A 10,638-nucleotide genomic window follows, 5' to 3' on the forward strand; every position below is an offset into this window, starting at 1 on the left:
TTTTTTAAATTCATCCATCCATCCATCCCTCGCATTCCATTCTAATCCTACTGCAGTGTTCAATCTCACCACTCTAATTTCTTGAGTATGAATCTCGAAATTTTACGTATCTCTGTAAAACTTAGTACTTTTGTCGCGTGAATGTTTTACATTTACTTAAATGGCACTGTGCTAAAGGTATCATTTTGTTTTTATATTCTCTATATGTTGCTGGTAAACAACCTAGTTTGTTTCTTCTTCTACTAAGTAGTATCCAGACAGGCATTTTCCTATAGATTTGCCTGGTCCTCAGTGATAGGCACCTAGGCTCTTTCACCACCAGGAATGTGGTGATAAAAAAAATTTTAGAACGTTCACATTTTTGGATTTTAGAAATCCTTTACAGTCATTGATTGCTCTTGCCTTAAAACCAGCTTGAGCCTACGGCCATGCCACCCTGAACATGCCCGATCTCGTCTGATCTCAGAAGCTAAGCAGAGTCGGGCCTGGTTAGTACTTGGATGGGAGACCACCTAGGAAGACCAGGTGCTGTAGGCATAAAAAAAAAACCAACTTGAAGGAGGACCTAGCAATTTAACAAATTCAAGAAATATATTCACGTCCACAAAGGCTTAAGGAAACAAATGTATATTTTACCGAGGAGTCTGTGAAAAGACACAGAGGAGGATGAGTCACTTATCCCCTGCCTGTCCCTCTCTCAAGGTCCCCTCACAGCAACTCTGTCTGGGTCTCTTCCCTTTCTCAGAGCCTCTGCATTTATGTCCCTTTTCAAATGCAAAGTGAGTTAGCTTTCTGGATTTCCCCAATAAGCCTCTTCACTTTCCTTCCCTGATCTGCAAATAAAAGATCCTCTTACTGTCTCCTCCTTTCTAGTGTGTGTGTGTTGGGGGGAGGGATTACACCTGAAATTAGTTATGATTTTTACATGTTTTATGCTTTAGCTTACTTGTAATAATAGAAATACACTAAAATTTTAAAATGTAATGAGCGCACAATTAGAAGGCATCTTCACGCTGGGCATCTGTGTTATTTGTGTCACTTTTATCATGCTTTATATAAGTTAGCATAGATTCTTCTCTAATCAACCCAATGACGAAAATGACATTAATTTCATCATGTGTATGTATTCTGTTTATAAGTATTTTTTATGTGCCAAGCACCTTTATGTTCTGTGATTTGCATATGATATTTTATTTAATCCTTAGAATCCTTTGACATTTTTTTAAATTCCATCTTGCAAATACAGAGCTATAGGCCCAGACTGGTGATACACGTTCTCGGTCATGGAAGTGTACCCAAAGGAGCTCTGTCTGAAGACTTCCCTGCTTACTGGTTAAAAAGTTTAAAGTAGAATAATCCATTAAGCAGTGAAAAAAAGCACTCCATCTCCTTGATAGTCAGTAGAATTTAGAAAAATACACACATGGGATTTTGAGAGCCAAAGGGCATGTTAACCTTATAGGGTTGTGGAGTTGTTATTGATAATTTAGGCAAGAAAATTCTTCCTTGGACAATACTGTCTCAAGCATCAGTTGACGTTTAGCCTCCCTGGAAGCCGCCCACCAAATGCTAATATGACTTCATTTACCGTGACTTCTCAAAACATCTTTCACAGTTCCAATCCCTACCTCTCTCCTATTCAGACGAGGAACCTGAGGCACAGGGTGTTGGAATAACTAAGTAAGTCACGGAGGGTTTCAACTCTGCTGCACTTAGGATTCACCCCCAGGTGCTTTTTAAAACTGCTAATGCCCTGACCCTATCTCATACCAAATACATCAGAATATCTGGGGGCAACGGCGAGACACTGGCATTTAAAAAAAAAAACCCAGGTGGTTGAAATGACCAGCATAGTGGTTAAGAGCCTGGGCTCTGCAGTCATCCTCTCTGGGTTCAAACCCCAGTTCTGTCATTTACTAGCTGTGCCACTCTGGGCAAGCTGCATCATATCTTCATATGTCAGCTTTAAAATATAATTGATAGCATTTACTTCCTAGGATTGTTGTCAGGATTACATGAATATATGGAAAAGTGGTTAGCAACTATTAATAGTAAATCCCAGTAGTTGTTGCTGTTATTATCATCATCATCATCATCATCATCATCATCAGATTCTGTCCCCTTATCTTCTTACTAATGCTCCTTCCCCTAAGATGTATCTTATTTTTGATCATTTATTGACAAAATACAACTCTTTGGTCTGTAAACTCAGCCCTAAGTGTTCATGGAGGCTAGGAGGGAGAAGCAGGTATGAAATGATCTCTATAGGTAGGAGAGATGGAGAAGTACTGAATTATTTTGGATATTACCAACCATCTCCAGTGGGAGAGAAGATTCAGTAAACTGCCCTGTAAGAAAGACGAATCACTGACATCTATCTGGATGGACTTGCTTTATGGAGGACACAGCCTCATAGTGTAGAAAGAACATGAACTTGGAAATCAGACCCAGACTTCAAATGCTGGCTCTGCAGCTTCCTGGCTGTGTGATCTTAGTTTTAGGTATGTTACTTAAATTCTCAGAGTTTCAATTTTTTGGTGAAAATAAAACAGCCTGCAATGAAGGATGATTGTGGGGATAAAATCAGATAATTTGTGGAATGCTCCTGGCACAGTGAAAATGCTCACCAAGTGTTAGTTCCCTTCCTTCAAATGCTTCTCTGAAGCTGTTTCTCCCCTTGGTCTCACCACCATGCCCTCCCTCTATCCTCACTCCTTTCCCAGCCACCCTGGAGGTTTGAAAACAGAGTGGAGTTTAAAGGGTACCATGTTGCATTAACAAACGTGCAAGTATTGAAGTGGCTTAGGAGAACTGTTTAAGTGATAATGAGACTCTCCTGGATACCAAGAAGAAAAAGACAGGGATAAAAAATTTGCATAACTCATAAAAGCAATTTTGCTTCAAAAAAGTGGTGTGCTTTTTTTTTTTTTCTTATGTAACTCAGCTAGTCATTCCACTTCCAGTTTTCAGCTGGGCCCACTCCGTGCAATATTATGGCCTGTCGTTTAAAGAGAACAGAAGACAAGAATTTTAGACTTCAGCTCAGGAACCTAAGCAAAAGTCCTGAAAGAGGCCATTGCTGAGGACATTGAGTTTGGAACTCAGAGTATGATAATACCCAGGCCTTTGTGGGTGGGTATAAATTTTAAACTCAAGTACAGGAGTCCCATGAAGCTCAAGGCAATAGCAAATGATAACTGCATGAATCCCTGGTATTTTGTTTCCAAATCTCTTTGTCCTGTAATATCTCATTTGATCTTCAAATAGTTCTAGGAAGACAGAGATTATCATCTTCATGGTTCAGACAGAGGTACTGAAACTTCAAGAAGTTAAACTTATTTGCCCCAGTCATGAAGTCCTACCAAATGGCTTCAGATTTAACATTCAAATCTAATACAGCTTACTTTAATTCCTATTTTTAATATCCCCATTTACGAGAGCTTTGTTAAACAGCATGAAAAATGTGCAGACATTGGCACCACTTAATAAATATTTTCCCTTTTCTTTTCTGAAAACACAGGAAATCATATTTCTCTGGCTCTTGAAGTCATGGCCATGTGACTTGCTTTAGCAAATAAAATGTGAGCAAAGTCATGTGTGTCATATTCAGGCAAAAGTATTTAATTATCAGTGAGAGCCTCTAGACAAAGAACCGGGAAACAATAGCCTGTAGACCAAATCTAGGCCACTACCTGTTTTTGTAAAATAGATTTTAGTAGAGCACAGCCATCCTCGCTTGTTTATGTATTACCTATGGCTGCTTCCATGCTACGTGGGTAGAGTTGGGTAGTTGCCACAAAGATATCCTGGCCTGCGATGTCAAAAACATTTACTATTTGTCCCTTTAAGAAAAAGTTTACCAACTCCTATTCTAGACAGTTCTTTTGTGCCAGGTCTACAGAGGACTCTGAGTGCCCTAAAGATACAGGTAGGAGGTGGTGGAGACTCCTTCGCACTGGATTGCTCAGCTGCTGTGGGAAGAACAGCTGGCCTAAAGAGTTGTCCAGACTCATTGTAGACTTTGTGTGAGTTAAAAATAAGTCTTTGTTGTGTTAAGCAATTGGAATTTTGGACTGTTTTTTAGTGTGACATAATCTGACCTTTCTTAACTGATACACAAGTTGAGTTAGTAAACGCTGAGGATAAAGGGCAAATATACTGATTAGAGTCTGTTAGGTCAGGAGGCATTGACGAAGCTGGATACTGGGTGATGAAAATGGACATGGAAGGAGCGGATGGGTGTTCCTGCTTTGGGGGCTGGCATATCCTGTGATTTTAAAACAGAAAGTTCTGGGCCAGAGATTGTGGGCAAGTTTGCATTGTTGACAACTCTGCCTACCAGGTTTAAGGTCAAGGGAATTTCCAGGTGTAACTCACGGGTTAGAAATAGTCATGTTTCCTTAAAAAAGTTTTGTAAATCGAATTTCTGCATAAAAATTTTGAATGCTGATATATTCAGGATAAAATGGGTTCCCAGTTCTGAGCTGTTAGGTAAGGTAACGCTGTGGGAATGTTCTGCTTCTCAGGGTTGGCTGTTTAACTTCCCACAATGTCTGGTGCTCAATATTGACTGATAGGTTAACCCAGGTGTGTTTAAGGCTAGTGTATCCTTGTTAGAAGGCTGACCCCTCTGTACCAGATTTAGTCGGTATCTGAGTGTGATTCTCAGTTCTAGTGCAAAAAAATAAACAAGGGCTGTGCTAGTTGGTCTTAGAATTCTTGCAAGTGAAATAAAAAGGCTTGCTCAACCAAAAAAACGAGCATCTCTTTGACATCTAAGTTCAGCAAATTTCCAACTGAAAGAAATTTGTGAAGATACTAAAAATGGATTTCTATACAGATTGAAATAAATTCAGCAATTTTCCAGGGACACAGAACACCTGGATGGAGGAATAATTTTAATAGTAATGTGTTCTGTTTATTGCACATAACATGCTTAGACCAAAAGGGTCAAGGACAAGGTGAGGCCTTGAATGAAAGACCTTAGATGTATTCAGTGACAGTAGGAATGTGCACCATGGTTCTTAGAGGCATGGATTACTTGGTGGATAAAACAAAAACATGTCTGACATAATTCGTAGTAGCCCCGTTGGGCCATTCAACTTACTAAATTCATAATATCTTCCTTTTCTTACAAACATTCCTACTCATCGTCCTGCCTCTAAAGTTGGTCCCAGAAACTTATGGTGTAGGCAAGTGAAGAATAGTTGAGGATATGACTATAGTTACTATATAAAGCTTAGAGCGGGTGGTATAGAGAGCAGCAGGAATAAAATTGGCTCTAGGTGGATTTTAAAGAAGAGTTGCTATTAAGCAATATAAACAATGGTGACAGGGACCTTGAACAACAAAAATCAGGAATCCCACAGACAATCCCCCTTCCTTACCTCCACTGGTTTTTAAAGAAACTGCTCCTCACTCCCTATCTTCCTAGAAGAAATTAGAAAATGTCCCATTAAATGAATTTATATAATATGCATACATATTTAGAACATAACTGATCTTAATCTTAATAACTGAGAGCTGCAGGAAATAAAGTAATCACTTTGTGTCCTAAAAAACTCTTCTTCACAGAAAAAAAAAAAATTAGTAACAAACATTTCAGAAGACATAGAGGAATAGGATTCTGCATACTACCAGGGAATACAACTGGAGACCCAAATTCTTGTCAAGAGAATAATTGAGATATCTTGCAAATATGGTGGCCTTGTTAACACTCTATTAAACTCAGTTTGCTATGAACAGAGGGCTGCTTTTCTTTTTATCCAATTAGAGTTATCTTCCTAATTATAATAGCACATCACAAATACCCTCTTTGGGTCAAAAAAATGTTCTCCCTACTTTCTTAATATTTTATTAATCCACTTTCCTCTCCTGTGCCTAATTTGAGAGTCCAAAAATAGCTCATGCATTTGAACTTAGAGATTGCTGGTATCAAACTGTAAGTGCTGAAGCCAAGTGGGGAGCAGCCAGCCTCAGGATGGTGGAATGAGTAGGCCAGGGCTTCCCATAGCACCCGCTTGTCTCATGACACACAAGGCAATTCTTGAATTGCTTTGATTTGGGAGGGGCAGTGTCGTGTGGGAGAGAGTATGCATACTTCACTGCATACCTAATTTCATTAAAAAATGGGAAACCAAATACTTGGAGAGGAGATGAGAGTCAGGAGGGAAGATCTGGTTTCTATGACAACTAGAGGAGCATGCACACACATCATCACAGTGAGAGGTCTGAACTGGGGCAGGAGTGTTGATAGCTTCACCTAAGGCCTGTTATCAGGTTTTCTCTTACCTTCTGGTGCCTTTGTCAGTTGCCCTCTATCTCCCTAAAGTCTTGGAATGAATGAGGACCATGCACCCTCCTGCTAACAGATAGGGATGGCCTGCCAATATCACTGGGCTTTTACTATTGCAGAGAGAGTTAGAAGACATGAGATTATTTACCAACTAAGCATCTGGATTACAGTCTCATGCAGTCACTTCTGTAACTGCAGGTTTTTCCTTTCCTTACTCTTACCTCCTACACACACACACACACACACACACACACACACACACACACAAAATGAATCTCTTCTATGGTTTCCGGTAATGTATATCTATGGACAGCAGCACCTAAATACATCACCCCAACATGCATATCTTCCAGTATCCTTCGCAGAATGTAATCAATCCCTCACAGGGAAATGTTTTCAGATCTCAGCCATTAAACCATGAAATCACCTTTCTGAGGCATATTATTTAATCAGCAATGCTCAACCCAGGCTGCACATGTGGTAGTTTTAAAAAAATGTTCTGATGCCCAGATACCATCTTTGAGTTTGATTTGGGATGGCGCCTAAGCATCAATACTTTTTAATACACATTCGCTTAATGTGATTCTAAAGTGTAACCAGAGTTGAGTACATTATAGTAATTCACTCAGCATCAATGTACTTATCACTGTTCACATGCTGGACATGGGGCTGGATCTTAGAGATCTGAAGATGAACAAGGCACAGGAGTTCCCAGCCTACTGGTGGAAGACAGAGGTAGATGAATAAGTGCATGAAGTGTTGTGTGGGTCCTAGACTGGTCTGTATGAGCTAAGTAGGGATATATGAGTGCTTGGTTTTATTTACAGAGAGTCAAGAAATGGAAGGCAAGATGATGCTAGATATCCATGTTAAAAGATGTGTAGATATTTCAGAGATGGATGAGAGCAGAAAGATCATTCTGGATAGAAGAGAAGTGTGACAAAGGGCACAGAGGCCATGATATGGAAATTAAAATAGTTGATATCATTGACATGTAGGTTTGAGTGGTCTTTTGTAGTGAGAGATTAGTGAAATATAAGAGAGAGAGAAGAAAAGCTATGGTTAAAGTATGAACAGGGAAAAGTATAAAAACTACATAAAGAAAAAGAAAGAAAAGAAAGCAGCACAAGAGATACATAGGCATGGTATAAAGGTCTAACTTAAGTGTAACTGAAATCTCCCAAAAGAAGAAAGATAGAGAACAGAAAAGAAGAAATATCTGAAGAAACAATGACTGATATTTCTGAAACTGACAAAAAAAAATACCAAGCCACAGATTCAAGTATGAATTTCAAGCAGAATAAATACAAATAAAATAAGCCTAGACCTATCAGAGTAAAACTGTTGAAAGCTAAAAAAAAAAAGAAAAATAAAAAAATAAAAACCAGCTTGAGAAAAAAATACTATTTTCAAATGATGAAAAAATAAAAATGGCAGCTGATTCAACTGAAAACAGACACAATAACCCGAAGCCTGAAGATCATGGAGTAATGTATGATATTAGTTAAAAGAAAGTAAATGCCTAACATTGGACATCTTCCTAAAGGAAATAATAAAGTTCTTCTAAGAGAAGACAAATGATCCTAATAAAGGCACAGAAATACACAAAGTAGGAAGAACAATAGAAAAGGCAAATATGAGAGTGAAAACTGCATAAAATGATATTAATGCATATCACAGAATTTTAAACATACATAGAATCAAAACATATGGCAATAAAAGCACAGTTTGGAAGGTGTCAGGTGCTACGGTAAATGGGGTTAATTTATTTAAAGTTTCATTACTTGGAAAATAGCACTAATTTATGTTAGATATTAACAAATCAAGACTATACGGTACAATCTTAAAAGTAAATGCTAAAAGAATAGTGAAAGAAGGAATAGCTTATAAGCTAAAGTGGAAAGCAGATGAGATAAAAAATTTAAAAATAAATAAATCCATGAGTAGGCAAGAAAAGAGAGAAAAGAAAAATAGCCAAGATGGAACAAAGATGATAGATGCTAAATTTATCATAGGAAGATGATAAATTTAAACTCAAATATATCTGTAATTACATTAATTTTGAACTAAGTTTTCCATTTAAAGACAAATATGACTGAACAGAAAGAAGAAATAGAGCCACTTTTATTTGGCTTACAAGAGAAACACCTTAAATATAAGGATAGAAAGCTTTGAAAATAAAAGGAATAATTTGGCTTTTAGGTATTTATCTAAGAAAAACAGAAGCATCTATTCACAAAAAGACTTGCACAAGGATGTCCATAGATGCTTTATTCATAATAGCCCCAAACTAGAAATGGTTCAGATGCTTGTTCAATAAGAGAATCGTCAGAGAACTATGCATGCATAATGGTATACTTTTTAGCAATAAAAAGGAACAAACCACTGATACGTGTAATACACACACAGAGACACATGCACACACACACACGCACACAGACACATGCACACAAATGAATAAATGAATCTCTAAAACATTATGTTAAAGAAATCAGACATAAACGAATAAAGAAGTAAATAAATGATAATTTCAGTAAATGCAAAAATACTCAACAAAATTCAACATCCATTAATGATAACAACTTTCAGTGAACTAAGAACAAAGGAAAATATCATTAATTTGATAAAGAATATCTATGGTAACCTACTACAGTTAAAGGAGTTATAATGAAAGTTTCCCTCTGTTATGTGGAGCAAGACATAATTATTTTCTTTCTATTCAATACACTACTGAAAGTTCTAGACAGTTAAAATAGGCTAGAGAATAAATGTTATTGAATCAGAGAATAACAAATTAAATAGTCCTTATTTGCAGATGGCCTAATTATGTATGTGGAACATACAAAAGAATCACTACCAGAATAAATTAGTAAATTTTTCAAGGCTTTTAGATACATTATCAATATGCAAAAATGCATTTTATTTTTATATAATAGCAACAAACAATCAGAAAATGAAGTCCAAAACATTTCATTATTTATGATAGTAAAAGATCAAATACTAGGAATAAATATAACAAAAGATGACCAAGAATAATATAAAGACTGCTATACATTTTTTGTTGAAAAAATAAAAGAGACACAAATAAAGGAGGGTATATCATTTTCATGCATTGAAATACTTAATATTTTAATGACACCAATTTTACACAAATTGATCTATGCACTCAGTACAATCTCAATTGAAATCTCAAAAGGTTTTGTTGTTTGCTTTTGATAAGCTAATCCTAAAAATTCTCTTGGAAATACAAAGGCCCAAGAATAGCCAAGATAATCTTGAAGCATAAGAAGAAAGTAAGAAGAGTTACTATACTTGATATCAAGATTTATAGTAAAACCACAGCAATTAAGACAGTGTATACTAGTGCAAGGACCAACGAGTACACCAGTGAAACAATATATAAACTCCAGAAATAGGACCACACATATATCAATTCTCGATTTATGACAAAAAAGGCACTGCAGAGTAGTAGGGACAAAGATTTTTAAGTAAATGATGCAGTATCAACTGGATATCCAGAGAAGAAGATAAAATCTTAGCCTCTTTCTCAAACCCCCAAAATAGATCCCAGATTGCAGATCTAACTGTGCAAAGTAAAACGATAAAATTTCTAGAAGCGAAAATAGAACATTTTCATGACCTTGGGATGGGGTAGATTTTTAAAGATAGACATTGAACTTTGTTAAACTTGTGAATTTCTAGAATTGTTACTAAAGATTTCAGTCAAAATAATAGAGAAAAATGATTCGTGAACCAAGCAAAGCAATATCTACTACATTCTATCAATGTTTCAATTTGAATTTTTAAAATTAATTTTGGGTTTGTGGTTACATATGATTTATAAGCACAATGACTACAGTAGATCCTGTGGTGGGGCTCAAGAATTTACAGTCCTAGCAAGTTCCCATGTAATGCTGCTGGTGTGGGGACTACATTTTGAGAACCACTGCTCGTGCTAAACCACCAAGTTATCTTGTATTTACTCAGCCCCAGATTGGTGTGAGACAGCTGCAAAGTGATTTCTTTCCAAACTCCCAAATAGTAAATGAGGCTATGTTCTCTCTACCGCCTGACTCCTCTCTGTCCTTTAATCTCTTCCCACAGTCTCTTGGGGCTGGATAGGCTGGGTTTTGTTAGTGGTAATGGTTTTTTGTTTTGTTTTGTTTTGTTTCTTTTCTTATCTATCTACCATTTCTGCAAGTATTGCTAAAGCCAGAAGAAACCGGCCTTGGGTTTTCCATCTTTTTCTCATATACCACATCTTCAACACTACAAGAAAGCATTCGTGGCAGATGACATTCAAGGGAGAGAGATTAGCTTATTGATAAGAAAACTAAGTTAGT

At 36.9% G+C, this 10,638-nt stretch overlaps 1 non-coding gene across 1 annotated transcript; it reads left to right on the forward strand.

The window, feature by feature from the left end:
• The first annotated feature begins 418 nt into the window (after nt 1–418).
• LOC111742955 lies at nt 419–537 on the forward strand. The gene has a single exon (XR_002781537.1). It is a non-coding gene; the product is annotated as a 5S ribosomal RNA (ribosomal RNA).
• The last annotated feature ends 10,101 nt before the right edge of the window (nt 538–10,638 follow it).

This window comes from Pteropus vampyrus, unplaced genomic scaffold (assembly GCF_000151845.1).
Source record: "Pteropus vampyrus isolate Shadow unplaced genomic scaffold, Pvam_2.0 Scaffold104, whole genome shotgun sequence".
In the NCBI taxonomy this organism is placed as follows: domain Eukaryota; kingdom Metazoa; phylum Chordata; class Mammalia; order Chiroptera; family Pteropodidae; genus Pteropus; species Pteropus vampyrus.